The following is a 17,152-nucleotide window of genomic DNA, read 5'->3' on the forward strand; positions in this document are numbered from 1 at the left end:
GCTAGGGTGGATGTTCTTATTGCCAGTCTGTTTATCTACTGGAACGTCAAGACTCTCAGTAAAGAATGCCCTTATCTTTTGTGGTAAAGGAATTCTAACAAGCTGCTGCCACTGCTTCCTCTTCTTCCCCTTTCCTCTTCCTCTTTGTACTCTTCCTCCTCCTCTTCCTCCTCCTCTTCCTTCTTCTCTTTGCCCTCTTTCTCCCCCTTCCCCTTGCCCTCGTCCTCCTCCTCCTCCTCCTTCTTCTTCTTGTGAAAAACAATGATAAGCAAGCCCTATTGATCTGAAACCAAGAGACATATTATGACATAATTGCACAGAGGCTTATAGGAATTAGGAGTAATGATAATTACAAGGATGCTCTTTTCACACCTACTCCAAAGTGCCCTCCTTAAACATCCTTCTTCCACATTCCCCATTCTCTTACCCACTTGTTTGTATCTCTGTACTTCTATGGTCACCTGAGCCATGATTTTTAGTAGAAACAGCATATTTCAAACTATAGTAATGTCTTGACCTAGTCTACCTTTCAAGGCTGAGATTGCCAGTTTAAACTTGAGTTTCAGTTGGTGTTGCATTTAAAATTGTAGTTCTGTGTTTATTCTCTTTTCAGCTCTCTGGAATGGTGCGTCAGTAAGTTCATAGAAATAGGCTGCTTAGTGCAGGACAAAAGGCAGGACAGTGGTGTCATGTGATGAGGAGTGTACCCCAGTCTTCCAGGTCTCTTCTCTGGCTGGAGCCAAATGCAACTGAAAAAGCATTTACAGGAAGAAAATAAGAAAACTCTAGGACCCAGCTTCCTTGCTCATTGGCTGGGTTAGCTTCAAATAAGTAACTTAACCTCTTTATGCTTCCATTTTTCACAACTATAAATGGCTCAAATAAGATCTATTCTGGAAAGGGTTTGTTCATGTAAACATGAATTACACTAGTTAAAAATGTTAGCACTGAATCCAGCAGCTTCTGATTTGATATAAGCTGGAGACCACATTGCCTTATAAATTGGGCCTGTGAAGTTGCCAACAACTTAAATTCAGAAGCTGTAGGATCATGTGGAAGCGGGGTTAAAAGTAAATTTTAATGGTTTCGTGGCTGGTGAAACAAGATCTAACTCCTGAATGTTATATTTCACCACAAGTGTGTGCAACAGAGAAAGGGCAGCCAGTGAACTGAGAGCCCTTGCATGAAGACAGAATGGTGAACAAACAAGAGTGGCATAGGGGCACCTGGGTGGCTCAGTTGGTTAAGCGTCTGACTTCAGCCTAGGTCATGATCTTGCGGTCCGTGAGTTTGAGCCCCGCATTAGGCTCTGTGCTGACAGCTCAGAACCTGGAGTCTGCTTCACATTCTGTGTGTGTGTCTCTCTCTCTGCCCCTCTGCCACTCACGCTCTCTCTCTCTCTCTCTCTCAAAAATAAACATTAATAAAAAAAAGAGCAGAGTGGCATCTCAGAGCTGCCTGAATAGCATTTCCTGAGTCTAGAGAGAAGCACGGCCTTTCCAGTTGCACAGGTCTTGCTCTCAAATTATAAACATATCTGACATCCAGGAAGCTCCCACCAGCCCCTTTAAATGATGAAACTGCATCAAATAGCATTCCCCCTCCAATTTCTTAATCTGTGTCTCCACCAACTCTTATGAAGGCCCATTCCTCAAACCCAGTAAGGATTTATGTCCAAAAGGTAGATTTGATGGTCATGTGCCTGACTTTCTCTCTTAGAAACACTACGCTTCCTGAATTCCTTCCCAGTTTAATGTGACTAAAGCCTATGGAATTTCCCAGATCCCAGCTATTAATATCTGACTTCGCTATTCCCTGCGCTAACCCTCTGTAAAGAGAAAACAGGACAAGGAAGGGTAAGAAATGAGGATGAGCTGGGTGCCTGGGTGGGTCAGTCAGTTAAGTGTCTGAGTTTTTGTTTTGGCTCAGGTCATGATCTCACAGTTTGTGGGTTCAAAACCCTCATTAGCACAGAGCCAGCTTGGGATTCTCTCCCTCTCTCTCTCTGCCCCTCCCCTGCTCACACTCGCTCTCTCTCCAAATAAATAAATAAATAAATAAATAAATAAAAGAAATGAGCAGGAGCTGAGCTATTGAAAGTGGGAAAAAGAAGTTATTTCTCACTGAACATATGTAAAACATTACTGACACCTTTGTCTTCTTATTTACAAATAATATATTTCGTCTTATTAGGAACACTGTAGTGGGATTCCATTTTAAATGTGATTTGACATGTCAGTTTTTAATTGTAAACTCTCCATAAACATGACTATCTAAAAGTACTTCTCAAATTTTATATGCCTGGGAATCACCTGCAGATCTTACTACAATGCAGTTTCTGACTGAGTGACTCTGAAGGAGAGCCTGCAATTCTGCGTTTCTAAGAAGGTTTCAGAAGATGCTGATGCTTCCCCTCTGTAGCTCACATTTTGAGTGCTGAGGTTCTAGAACATATCTTGTGTCCTTCACCTGCAGTTCATGGAAGAACTCCTGGGTCTGGTAGCGCACATGAAATTAAATTCACCTGTGTGTGTGTGTGTGTGTGTGTGTGTGTGCGCGCGCGCCCTCGCACGTGCACATACATTTTTCCCATTGAGTGGGTTTATAGCTTTTGTTAGTCTCAAACTGTTCATGATCTACAATAAGTTAAGGGCCACTTAACCCGCCACTGTGTCATCATCTTGCATTTAGGCTCAGCTGTTCGATGTAAACTACAAAGTGTTATTGTTTTGCTTCATTTTGTGTTTTAGACCAATCCAAAAGCCTTTAGTGGAGTAACTTTGTGGAGTCTCAGGCCAGGAGCTGAACGTTTTGGCCCTGCTCAAATGAAATTCTGCAAAATTAAGTGATTCACTTTCTTGTACAAACACCTGGGGCCTTAGTGCATATCTGTCAGTGCCTAATGAGGAATTAGATTAATATTTTACTATGTTAAAAGAGATCCTGCTTCTGAAACTCTCTCTTCTTTTGTCGTTATTTAAATGAAGACTGGTAGATAAGATTCGTAACTGTCTGTGATGAATTTTCTCCAGAAGCGGAGGTTCTGTTGGAAACCGTAGTGTGTTGTCTTTTAAGGAGGTCATCGTAATCTGTCCGTGGCATCCCACATTTCTGCTGTGCCACAGAAAGCACTTCAGCAGAGACCGAATGATTACACACACATTTCCTCAAACGGTGACTCGTTGTTCAATAAAGATTTCAGATTCAGCCAGTGTCATACCAGGATGACTAGCATATGAAACCTATAAAAAATGTTTTACAAAATTTTTTGGTGGTAGTAGGGTAAGCGAACCTATAAACAGTGGTAATATAAATCACAGAGAATGGGAGGTAATAAAAGAAATGTTTATTTGAGTAGCGAGGATGTATTATATGATATCCTGAAAAATATCATCACAAATCATTTCTTGGGTACTAAATAATTCTAAGGAGTAAATATATGTTTGAGAAGGCTTTATGATAGTACAGAGCAGGTGGGAAAGAGGGGAGTTTTTAAAGAAAAAGAACCCGTTTCTCCAATAAATGAGCAATTAGTCTCATCCCTCTGTGCCCCCTCTTTCTCATTTTCCTCTCTTCCTGGCCTCTTTCTTTTTCTTTCTTTTGTATTAGAAGGTTCTGGTGGTGTGTCCGCCCCACCCCCATCACAGCTTCTTAATTTAAATGGTAACAGGTCCTATACAAGCACCTACCAGTTCGTGAGTATTTGAGAAATTGCAGATCAGAGAGAGGAATAATGATAGAATATTGAGAAGTACCATGAGAAAAGTGCTTAAAAATTTTTACTGTTTTAGAATTTTCCGCACATATTTACCTTTCTCCTTGTGCTCCCGGGTTAGACAGATGGTGCAGGACCCAGTTCCTGAAAACTAACCCCCTGCCAGGTGAGGGCTACAGCTGCTACGCAGGCTCTGTCCCACTGTCCTGCTCCAGCTCCTCTGCTCTCACTGTCTTCCAGATGCCATACAGTCAGTCCCTTCCTAATTAAATTAATGCATTTAATCTCAGATTTGATCTCTTTATTTATTCTATATGTAGTATGATTCTAACAAAATATTTCACACTTACATGCAAACCAACATTTAAGATCATAATAGACACCACTTTTCAGTATTCTTTACTAGCACCATAAAGCCTAATAAGTGCTGGGACCCAGTCAGTAGATACTCAAGAAGAAAATGAACTGATTCTAACCATGGTGATATGTTTGCGTGGTGATATGTCTGACAGTGACCATTAGCAAGCACTTAGTCATGAATTTGCTATGTCATATAATCTTCACAGAAACACAAAGAGGAACATGGTGACTTATGAGGAACCTTGGGATCAAAGAAGATAAAATAGTTAATTGCATGTTACATTGTATTAAAATGGCAGGACCACGATTTGAACCTAGGACTTTCTGAAACCAAAGCCTATTTTCCTGAACAACTATATTATAATCATATACATAAAGGGCCAATGATTATATGATTAGTAATGTCACAAATATACACACTCAACAATTTTAGCATCTTCTTTAACATGTAAAGAGAGAGAAAGGTTATTTTCTCCAGAGATATGCTAATACTATTCGATGACACAGTACTCCAGATATGTTCACAGGAGGAAAAGAAAAAAAAAGGACTTTTTAAATTTCTGTTTTCTCTGTGTATTATTTATATTTCCATTGGCATTTGTCACATTTTTTTTCATTTTCCTTTCCAATTATGTATTGATTACATATTTTTCATACTTGAATTGGCCCAACACATCCAACCAGATAAAGTTTATTTCTCATTGGAGACTAAAATAAATATTTATATAGATGTCAAAACCCAGAGATACTGCTATGGGCTTATTTCTTAGCCTATTACAAGATATCCTATAGCCCATTTTTTGGAACTAGCTTCTAATCATTTTCTAGATATGAGATATTCGGAAACTTCATGCTGCAGAACATGTCACATATTGAAAACTTTATGAAACATTGCTTAGGAACATATTTTCCTTATAAATAATTTCCCATATATGGGCTTGAAGAGATCTTCTTTTTGGCCCAGCATGACAAAGATTCATCAGAATTTTTCATTGACATTTTGTTCCACTATAAATAAAGAATAAAATCTCAATTAACTAGTAGCTTTGGGGAATAGACTGTTCTCGGGAAATTGCATTTCTGGATGGCTCAGGGTAAAATACAAATTATTTTATAATAAAAAAATGTTTATCAGTTAGAAATTCTATGATAGCTATAAACTCAGGACTGTGGAGATGCCATTCTGCACAGGCCTTGTCCGTAAATCCCACACCATCTCTGTAAAGTAGCCATGTCTTTTCTATGGAATGAACCCAGAGTGTAGAAGAGTTGAATGACATCTCCAAGGTCACAGTTACTAATGTGCAGGGACAGGATGTACGGCTGCATGGCAGTAATATTCTTTCCCTGATTGCTGGAGGATCACAAAAGTATACCAGGAAGGAGGACCAAAGTGAGTAAAAAAATCCCAGGGATGAGAAAGTACAACATGTTTTCAGAATCTACAGGTAAATCTCTTTTGCTAAAGAAGATGATTCCTAGAGTAATCACAAGATAACAAGCTAGAAAAGGGCAGAGTAGTGACTTAGGAGGATCAAATGGAAAACTGAGATTAAGATGGAAAGTGTGTAATGTGGATTGATGGAAGTGAAAATAGATGAAAGAGACAGTGGCTGGACTTATCTTCCAAAAGAACAAACAGGCAGTTGAGTGAATAATTGGCTATGGAGAATGAGGGAGGAAGTGAAGTCCAAGGTGGCTCAGTTGTCTGAATCCTAGGTTTTGAGGACCACAGTTATAAACAAATGGAAAGAGGGAAGTGAGTGAGACGGTACTCTCTGAGAGGAAAGGGAGAGTCAGAGAGTAGGGTTTGCTGAGCACGAAGGGGCAGGAGACATCTAAATGCAGATATACTGTGGATGTGGGGAAGTGGTAGGAATTCAAGATGGAGTCACAACTGAAAAGTGGATCCTAGAATCATTTTCAGAGAGGTGAAAGTTTTAGTGCCTCATAGATAGATGACAACTCCCAGAAAAAGAATTTGAAGGAAAAGAAGAAATTTGAAAAATGAAATTTAAAGTAAATCTGCATTTTATGAGGGAATAAAGAAAGAGGTACCACAGGTAGGATAACAATGGTGGTATAATTTTTAGAAGCCAGGAAGGGAAAGAATTTCAAGGACAAGGCAGTTTTAAATACAATGGTTCCTTGATGCAAAGTTCCCATAGTTCTTTTTCCCTTCTAATATTTTATTATAAAAATATTAAATGCTCAGAAAAATTTTACAGTGAACTTCCCTACACCCACTACCTAGATTCTATCATTAACATGTTTTTTTTTCTATTTTTGCCTCTTATATATCTATTCATCTATCCATCCACCTTAATTTTTTTTTTAATTTTTTTAACGTTTATTTATTTTTGAGACAGAAACAGAGCATGAACGGGGGAAGGTCAGAGAGAGAGAGGGAGACACAGAATCCAAAACAGGCTCCAGGCTCTGCGCAGTCAGCACAGAGCCCGACTAGGGGCTCGAACTCACAGACAGCAAGATCATGACCTGAGCCTAAGTTGGCCGCCCAACCGACTGAGCCACCCAGGCGCCCCCATCCACCTTAATTTTTGACGCATTTCAAAGGACATTGCAGACCTCCATTCACTTTACCCCTAAATACTTCAGCAAGTGTATAAGATGCTATTGTGTTTGGAGTATTCCATTGATTTGATTGTATAATCATAAGGGAAAAAATAAAAACTATAGTATTTGTACAGAATCAATTGTAAGAAGTATCCTGGTTTCAGGAATATTTCTATGAATCTTAGAACTGAGAAAACATAATACCAACAAATCCTGTAGAAAGGTTTACAAGGCAAGATACCTATTAGGCTGAAAAATTATGATAGTATTTATGACCTTTATATCTGACATTTCTATAGATTGGTGAGGTCAAAAGCCAGATGTCTGAGAGAGCCATGGTGAATAAATAAATAGGTAATGTGCAAGATAGACCACCCCTAAAAATATGGCAGCAAAATACAGAAAAGAAGTTGATTTCTTGATGGAGAAAATGGAAATGCTCACTTAAGCTTGTTTCCTTAATGGTACACATGTTCTTTTGGGTGGAAGCAGTGATGGCGTTTAACTCTGACAGTTGAAAATATTTTTATTTTTAAAAAAAATTTTTTTTTAACATTTATTTATTTTTGAGACAGAGAGAGAGAGAGCATGAACAGGGGAGGGTCAGAGAAACAGGGAGACACAGAATCTGAAACAGGCTCCAGGCTCTGAGCTGTCAGCACAGAGCCCGACCCGGGGCTTGAACTCACGAACGCGGATCATGACCTGAGCCGAAGTCGGACGCTCAACCGACTGAGCCACCCAGGCGCCCCGAAAATATTTTTAAATTATATGGTCATTGACTTATATGATCGCCTCATTAACTAATTAAGTTTCTCTAAGGTTTTAAAATGTTCTTGTGACATGAATACTATTCATGTTGTGCTTTGGTCAGTCTGAGAGGTATACTTGTAAAACTTGGAAGAGATTGGGTTAATATGATAGTTCACTAACCCCAAAATATAATCTGGAAGTTATATTTATGGTCACAGTGTCTAGATATCCATTTGTGTGTGTGTGTGTGTGTGTGTGTGTGTGTATGGGTGTGTGTGTGAGAGAGAGAGACAGAGAGGCAGAGAGGCAGAGAGGCAGAGAGACAGAGACAGAGACAAAGAGAGATTTGGTGACTTCTATTAAAGAACAAAACCAGATTTTAAAAATCAAGTATTACAGGATATTAAGAAATCTTGTTCTGAATAATCAAGGTTATACTATAAAAACAGAATCCTCTATGGCTAATTGTCTTTATAAAAGGAGATATTTCCAATATTTACAAAATAAATTGATTTTTGGAGAGTAAAAATCATTCTATTTATACATCATGTGAAATATACCAGAAATTTAATCTATTGCATACTAATGTGGATGAATTTAGAATGATGGCATTCCCCACAGAGTACATAATTATAAAAGTTGTATGAGACTGATGTCTGGATTTCTGCATTGTTTCTGCATTTTTCTGAGGTTTTCATGAAACCATATGGAAATTTTATGCAGAGTCACTTATTTCTTTATGAATTCAAAATGTGGCTTCTCTGAAGTTTGATCACTAGAATAGCAAAAATGAGGTAATACAGAAAAGTTTTTAAACCTATTTTTCATAAAAAATATAATTGACAATTTTTCTCCTATGAGCATAAACTATCTGAATTGATGAATTGACATAAACAAAGAGCTCAAACCTGTTGTTTCTTCTTGAAAATAGAGTTAGAAAAAGTTAGAAAAAAATAAACTATCAATTTGGGAGGAAGCTACAAATATCCCTTTAATAGCAAACTATCTAAAAATGATCTGAAATATCCAGGAAATTAACTGAGAGGCCTCTTGACTTGGGCATTATATGCAAAATAACATAGGAAGTCAGAGTAGACCTATATAACTTGAGTTGTGGGAGCCTGCCAATAAACAACTCAGGTGTTTAGTTTTGATTTTGTAGTTTCTTTCTTGTTAATAAGTGATCAGGAAACCTCAGAAAAGCATCAAAAGAAAGGGGGAGATCTAGAAGTGTTCTGGTGAATTCATTTCTCATGATCATTGATGATTTTCCTGAAACCTTTCTTATTCTAGAATGTACCTAAATCAAGAAGAAGCAGAAACAAACTGAATTATGAGTGCAGAATCTCTGCAGCCTCCTCTGCTTATTGTTAGCTTGTTTTCAGGAATAAATTCCACAAAGTATGATGTCAGCTCTACTCTGTATTGATTAGGCACTGCTGTAAGTCCTAAGGACAAAAAGACACATTAGATAGTGTTTTTGTCCTTGAGGGCTTTTTATTCATCCTTCGTAACTATTTTCCAACATAAACTTTATAGAACGACTATTTCTAGATCCCTTTAAATCCTTCTGTAAAGCTCTCCCTTACCCATTATAAATGTAAAATAAACACCTCCCTTGTATACAGGGTTTTTAATGGATTCAGAGCCATCTGGGACAATATTTAACTCATGTCTTCAACACAGTTGATCACTTTCTTCCCTCCAATATTTTGGAAACTTTGCTATTTTCTTCAGTTACTGTTGGCCCAGTGAATTCAGGACTTAGATTCCAATGTGCAACAGAACACAAATAGGTAGAACTAAGAAAGCATGTCTTCTTAATTGGGGCTATTAGATCTTGGTATTACCTCAGAGAAGGAATTAACATACCTGTTGGATTATTATTTAGTACTTCAAGCATAAGTTAGACACCTGTCACCTAGAGAAAAAAGACAGAAAAATATTAACATCAGATTTGAGGGATTTCCTAGGAAGCAAGAGCATCTCTTCTACCCTGGTGCAATGGTGAAAGAAAACTCATTAGTAAAATAAAAGCATCCAAAATGTTGCCCTTTCTAATATTTAACTGTAAAAAATATAAATAAACCCAAGAAGGGAAAGATGATAAGCTACTAACAGTTTGTCAATAGTTAAATTATTGGATCATTTTCTCTTATGGGGAAGGATGTAGTGCTGTATGATGACTCTTGGTGTTTCATTTTGGGTATCCAGGAAGAAGGGTATAGGGGCAGTGTGTAGGGGAGTGGCATCCCAAAAGGAAAAAGGGGTACAAAAGAGGAAAGATATTCAAAGACATTTTTCACCCTTGCATTATTCAAACAAAGGCAAACTCAAACTATCTACTTAATAATAAACCATATTTATGATTCTTCTCCAAGGCATCAGGAGATTTCAGTTATATGATGCTATGATGTTTATATTCACACTGTTTCACTGCTTAGCTGGAAATGAGTCTAACTGGGATCAAGATAGGGAAGAGAGCAGGAATATGCTGATTTATTCCTTCTGCTACTCTCTCCATCACCACCACCACCACCATTTCACACTGTAACTTGTCTTCTCTCTCTTTTTCTCCTGCCCACACTCTCCTTCTCTTTCCAGCATAACAATCTCTTGTCCACTTCACTCTGCTTTTCTTCAAAGCCTACTTTGTAGAATTTTATTTTTTCTTTTTGTCTAAGAAAAAGCATATACTTTAAGAATATAGTAGTCAACCCCCACTTACCAGTTGAATAGCTTTGAGCAAGTCCCTTATCTTCTTTGAACTTTGACTTTCCCATCTCCAAGACATGAGTAATGAAGATATTATTTAAAAGGCCTATTTTTAAAGAGTATATAAGAGGGGCGCCTGGATGGCGCAGTCGGTTAAGCGTCCGACTTCAGCCAGGTCACGATCTCGCGGTCCGTGAGTTCGAGCCCCGCGTCGGGCTCTGGGCTGATGGCTCGGAGCCTGGAGCCTGTTTCCGATTCTGTGTCTCCCTCTCTCTCTGCCCCTCCCCCGTTCATGCTCTGTCTCTCTCTGTCCCAAAAATAAATAAAAAACGTTGAAAAAAAAATTAAAAAAAAAAAAAAAAAGAGTATATAAGATGATGTAGGTGAAGATGTGTTACTGGAGTTTATGTACCTCTGGGACAGGGAGAGGACCCCTGAGTTTTACCCTTTCTTTCTCTGGGTTCTAGTTCATGGATATAATAGACAAAAAAATGCTGATAACCAAATGGAAATCAGGGATCCTAGCAAATCATGTAATAACTCTGGAATAACTGGGTAGTAGTGGCTGGGAGACTTCTTCCTCCCTCCCTGGCTGCAGTACTATTGGACCCATGAGCTGTGAGCTAGAACAGACAGTAGAGACCTACTTGCCCTGCTGAAGTTAGGGCCTTTCCTTCTTTGCTTAAGGAATGCAGCCTTCAGAAAGTTCAAGGCCAAAGAATTAGGAGTCAGAGCACAGGCAGGTTTAAGAACTTGAGAGGTGACCATTAGCATATTAGTCCCACCCTCTCACCTTCCACCGAGAGGTAGCTCAATGAAAGCCACCTTACTTGTTATTCACAGTAGCCCCTCCTTTGCAACTTACATTGGGTGGGGGGAGGGTTACAAAGGGTTAGAGAGGTAGGCAGAAGCACCTCATTAACACACCCTTGGTGTTTCCCTTATTTTTGAAGAGAGAGGAGGTTAGAAGAGCACAAAGGTTCTGTGCCCAGAAGTGACTTTTAGGTATGTTTCTCACCTTTAAAATAGAATACACATGGTAGACTAAATGCTTTAAGATTGATGCCAAAGCTTACATGCTTGAAATTCGATCACTCAGGAGGAATGCCTGAGGCTATTGTATCGAGATTAATACAGCCACTCACTTTTTGTTCAATATATTGTCAACATGAAAAGCTAGAGAATATTACACATTTCCTGTGTACATGTTTCTTATTTCTTCCAAAGCCTCAAAAGCTCTTTGCATGTGAGACGTGTGTATGACTGTATGATACGTCCATTTTCCCCCAAAGAACAAAGTAGTTACTTAATAGTAAATATATGTGAGAATGAAATTATGGTTCACGTAGAAACTAGACCAAGACAGGCCATTTCATTTGTCAGGCATCACAGAATGGGTCAGAAACCAAGTGGAGATGTGAACCCAAGCCTCTTCAAAACTACCCATTTTGTCTGTATTCTTAAGGGTGAGGAAGTGGAAAATGAGACAGAAAATGGGGGAAAGTAGGCAAAGATGTGAAAATTAATATTGAAATCAAAATCATGCTCCCCACTGGCCTCTGATTTGACTCATGGGACTCTGCTCACTCCATTCCTGCTGCAGCCTAATTTCACATTTCTCACCAAGAATCATTTGAGTTGGGAGAACCCTCTGCAGGAAGATGCTAGCAGGAGTTTGCACCTGGCAGTCATACATTATGTACTTAATGAGCAAATGAAATGTTTAATAACTGTACTGTGACAATAAAGCTTAAAACAGTAAATTCCTGCTGAGGCTGCTTATCTACACCTGATGCACACGGCTGGCCCATCTGAGATCTTCAGCTTCATTTGTATTTTATCCCCTTAGTGGGTCCTGCTGAGGAAAGTAACATTAAAACCAAAGCAGTGCTCACTTAATTAGTTGTATATCGTTGTAGGCCCATTTATTTAGCACATCAGCATCATGTGTTCTACCTAAGGGTCGCCTGAAACACTTCTTCAACATGCACCCTGGGTAGGGGGAAATCTATAGTGGTTTCAGATTGAGCATTTGTAAATTTAAATTTTTCAATTAATCATGGGTAATGTAAACTCACAGTAATTTAACATTGCCTATTTTTAGTTGAATTGTCCATTGTTTATTTGAAATAAAACAGCAAAACAACCAGAATTGTTATGGTTTCTCATTAATAATTTTAAGAGAAAATAATAGAACATTTTCTTGTGGAAGGCACCAGTTCAACTCCTACATTATAGTAATTGAATTTTAAGGATATACTTGCCAGAGATTTCTTTGGATTCATTTTTCACCTTGGATTAACTAATGCTTCCTGAATCTTATGGAGAGCAAAGAAATCCAAATGTAAAGTTAAGTACAGGTAGAACAGCTGTGTTCTCCTTCCTTGTATACTTTTTAGTTAATCGCTTAAAGATTAGATTGTTAGACCTTTATAGATAACAAAGAAATTGAGACCAAAAGAGTAGGCTGTGGAGCGACAGTCACAAAACTATACAATTGGGACTCCTAAGTCCCAAGTTAGGACTCAATTTCAATATTTATTTCTTTGAACACACATTCTGTTTTGGGAATTTATTGTATAGATCATACATATTTTACTCTCAGAAGAAAAAAAGTAAGTCATACAAGAAATCAGAAACCTTTTGTCATGAAGACCAGGTTGGTCTTCAGGATTGGGAACCTCTCATCTCTCAGAGGCCAGTCTGTAGGGAGACAGTTCTTCAGAGCACCAGTGCCAGCCCTCTTATCACTTCTGCCCCCCTCAGCTTTGTTCACATCCTCTCTGAAAGTGACATGGGTTTCCTTGTTCACATCTGAAAGTCATCCTTCATAGTTGGGAGTGATCACAGAGAATCTTGACTACCAGGTTAAGGTTATATTAGATTAGTAGCTGAGAGCCATAGAAAGAATTCTTTTAATTTTTGTCTTTCTTTTGGTTACTCCCTAGATCTACAAAAAGTAGGAAAAGCTATCAAAAATTCTGTCATTTCTCGGGGCACATGGGTGGCTCAATTGGTTAAGCGGCTGACTTCGGCTCAGGTCATGATCTTGCGGTCCGTGGGTTCGAGCCCCACGTCGGGCTCTGTGCTGACAGCTCAGAGCCTGGAGCCTGTTTCGGATTCTGTGTCTCCCTCTCTCTGACCCTCCCCTGTTCATGCTCTGTCTCTCCCTGTCTCAAAAATAAGTAAAAAATTTAAAAAAAATTCTGTCATTCTCAACGTTGAAGAACAGAAGTTCAATACCCTAATGTAAATGGTTTCTCTAATTGCTACTGTTTCCATGAGTTCTTTGGGAGAGTAGGATTGTGGTTCTCTTTCAGTGTGTCCAAATACCCCCGGGTACAGCAAAGGCAGCCGAGGGTGAAGAATGAGTACATAGAGAATAGGGGGGACCAGGGCTGCAAGAACAAAGCTGGCTTTTAAACTGGTTTCTGAGGGCAGTGTAGAAAAGGCCAAACTGCAATGGAGGAAGTGTGGCGACACCCCTCCCCCCCCCACCCCCGTTACTGAAATCTAGGAAGCTTCAATATGAAGGAATGGTCCCTCAACAACTGGAATTCCTCAGTAGGTAAGAAGCAGCAAGATGGCTCCCAGTGTCCTCTTCAGATTGGACTGAGCTCCCAGCCATCACTTTCTAATACAAATGCTAAATGATTACGCCGCTTTCTCACTTGAACACAGTTGATGCCATGAGACTGGTGACTTCATATAAAGATGTTTGGTTTGAATGGTGTAGAAAATGAATTCAGAATTTAACCATTGGAGTAAGCCACAAGGTAAAGGATTAAAGGCATGTCTCATGGCCCTGTGGAAGGATAAGGATGCACACTAGAAAATCCAGACAGGAACCTGTAACACATGGTGAACTACGAGTACATAAGTAAGGGAAGAGGTTCAACTTGGTGAGCTTGTAAGGACCCAAGTTTCACCAGTGTCCAGGCTTAAAACAGCGGTGGTTCAGAGTAGAAAATGCTGAATCTTTCCAAATGCAAATATAACATAGCAACAGAGCTAGTGCACATGTAAGAACATGAGCATCCGCTTTCAAATATAGCATGTTTTCATAGGAGTCTTTGTTTTACAATATCTGCTCCCCTTTACTAAAGGGCAGTTTTGGGACCCAAGTTGTCTTTTTGGATATTGGAAAATCTCTCCTGAGAAATCTCCCTTATAGTCTTTTCTTAATTCCCATCCAGGAAAGGGAAAGAAAAATATTTAAGGCCATAAACTACATCAGACAAACCCTATTAACAATGAACTCTAAACAAGGGTTCAGATTCTTCACCTACACTGGAATTTCATGGAATTTAATTCAACCTTGATCTTTTGATCTCCAGGGACCTCAGTGTTCTGTTCAGCAAAATAAAGGGAAGGTCACTAGATAAACTCCAAGAGCCCTCAAGGGGCCAGCATTCTGAATTTCTTTGAATCTGTGAATATTACTTGAGAAAAGGCAGTCACTTGAGGTTTAAACACTCTGTGTGGTCTTTGAAGCTGAAACAATGTCTTTAGTTCCTTTTGTAAAATGCAGTGTCTTGTATATTGTTCAACACTCAGTAGGTTCTGAATGTATAACTGTTGCCTGGACACTAGAGAAAATCAATTATTATAATGATCTTTATAATAGGTCTGAATTATGGTACTCTTTAGGCATACTTGCATCATATTGTAATATAAGTATTTTAGATGCAGTATAATACACTGTGGATCTCCCCAAGTGTTTAGGATCCAGGGCAGAAAATACACCATCAAAATATACTTTTATAGTGAGAACTATAATTTCCCCACATGCAAAACTACCAAAAAAAAAGTACTCAAATAAATATTAGGGAATTCTATAGAACAATCTAATAAATTCTAAAATAATCTTTATTCTTGTATCTTTCCTAGGATGAAACAGGCACAGCTTGTTTGAATTTCCTACACAATAAGCTATGCTTTTGTTACTGACTTTTTCTTGTGTCATTCTCTTTGCAGATATCTATGTTAAAGTGAATTGATTTCCAATATGCATTAGACACACACTGCATATGTTTAAGAGTTGAAGTGTAAATTTTTCAGACATAGTTTAGTTTATTAAAAATTTTAAAGCTAAAAGTTAAAAATAAATAAGTAGATTTCATAATCAAGAAAACCTAAGTCAAAATTAGAGATAAAAATAAAAGATAAATAAGGATATGTACAGAAATCCGTGTTAGTTTTTAAAGTGCACCTACTCTATTAAATATAGGGAAGGAAGAGGTGGCTCGTGGAATGTTCTAAGAGAAGCAGCTTTCTGTGGCAATAAAGCTAAACTCAGATTTAAGCAAAGCATGGTGAACATTCTAGAAGGGAAGATAAACATAATCCAGAAACTGTAACTCAAAGTAGGGGTTCAATAGCTACCTTCTCAAGGTTCACCAGCCCTCTATGAAAATTCCTCTTTAAACTTTGTGCTTTCACTTAATTATCTACAATATTATTGTCAACCACACATATTGGAGCATCTGGAGAGCCATTTTATAGCATCACTTTGCCAGGGGTTTTAGTTCCTGCCTTTGAGTTTACAACTAAGTTGGCTCCAAGAACACTGCATTTATAGTCATAGTCTAAAGAGAAAAATGAAAGAGGTAGATTTAATATACAAATATTTTGTTCATATCCAATGGAGACTAACTGGCATTACATTCTGCAGAAGAAAGAAGGTTTGCCTCTTGTTCAACCAGAGGAAATTGGTAGTGAAAACTGAGCATATAAGACAAATCCAAAATGACTTTTGACATAGCAGTCAGTACCACATTTATATGGCTGTTTTGTTTTATCCAAACTACCTCATCCGTCATATTAAATAAATGATGTAACTTTAAATTGTGCTAATTTTATAGGACTTTGCTATTTGATTTCAAATGTGTTTTGGTTTAATAGCACAGTATAAGAACTACAAGTTTATAAAAGCTATGCCATGTGTTATGTTTATATATATTTAAATAGAATTGTAATAAAAGTAGTTTAAATTCATGCAGAGGTTTATTAGAATTTTGTTTGCCCCTTTATGTTAAAAATCAATTCAACCATGAGAAACCATAATACAGTAAATAGTTTCTACCCTCAAGTTAGTTATATTGGATGGGCTAGATCAACACATTAATGATAGAACCTTAATTTGTTCAGTGGAGTTAGTTATATCTTGGTACAAACCTTTCCTCTGCCTGCCCTTCTCTAAATGCGTGAGCTTGGGTAAGTTAATTTCTCTCCACTTTGGCATTCTCATATATGAACTGACAATAATGGCATTTGGTAGAATTGTTTTGAAAATTAAATATTAATAATAGCTTGCCCTCTTTGAACAAGTTATAGGCACCAACCACCTTAATTACCTCATCTTATTTAATCCTCACAAATTATCATTCCCCTTTTACAGAAGACTAAACAGGCAAGGGAAGTTAAGTCAGTTAACCAAGGGATTACATGGCTAGTACACAGCTGAGCTTTCTAGGATCTGAATGTAGATTAGACTGATAAATCCCAAATTCTCCCCACTATGTTATTTTCCCTAAAATGACAAAGTACTTAGCATAGGTCTAGAGTTTAGTAGACATTCAGTTAATATTATATTCTCTCTTAAAGAAAATGATTCATACTCCTGTCTCTGTACTTCTTTTCATCTGAGCTACCAAAAACTTAAGATCACCCTCTAGTGATAAATCACTCCAACTGCAAACTTTTGATCCCTGAAGTTTAAGAGTGAAAGAAAACAAGTATGAAGGAATTCATGTCAAGCCATATAAATATGAAGGGATGAGAAAAGGTTCTTTGTTATGATTTGTCATGCTATTTTGCCTAGCATATACCCAAGTGCTGGCCTATTAGACTGTTTGCATTATTTTTTCCCAATAAGCTAATGTGCGCTATTTCTTTGATTGTAGAATAACCTCTGAGTTTTATTAACTAGGATTATGTGGACCAAAGTATGATCAAAACAAAAAATTTCCCCCCAGATTTTGCATTAGTACACTGTTAGGATCATTAGAACTCAAATGTCATTATTGATGA

The 17,152-nt window shown here is 38.0% G+C and overlaps 1 protein-coding gene across 1 annotated transcript in view; it reads left to right on the forward strand.

The window, feature by feature from the left end:
• Positions 1 to 17,152, forward strand: part of DCC (DCC netrin 1 receptor) — a 631,926-nt gene that overhangs the window by 610,633 nt on the left and 4,141 nt on the right. The window lies entirely within an intron of this gene.

Source organism: Panthera tigris, chromosome D3 (genome assembly GCF_018350195.1).
Source record: "Panthera tigris isolate Pti1 chromosome D3, P.tigris_Pti1_mat1.1, whole genome shotgun sequence".
Taxonomy (NCBI): domain Eukaryota; kingdom Metazoa; phylum Chordata; class Mammalia; order Carnivora; family Felidae; genus Panthera; species Panthera tigris.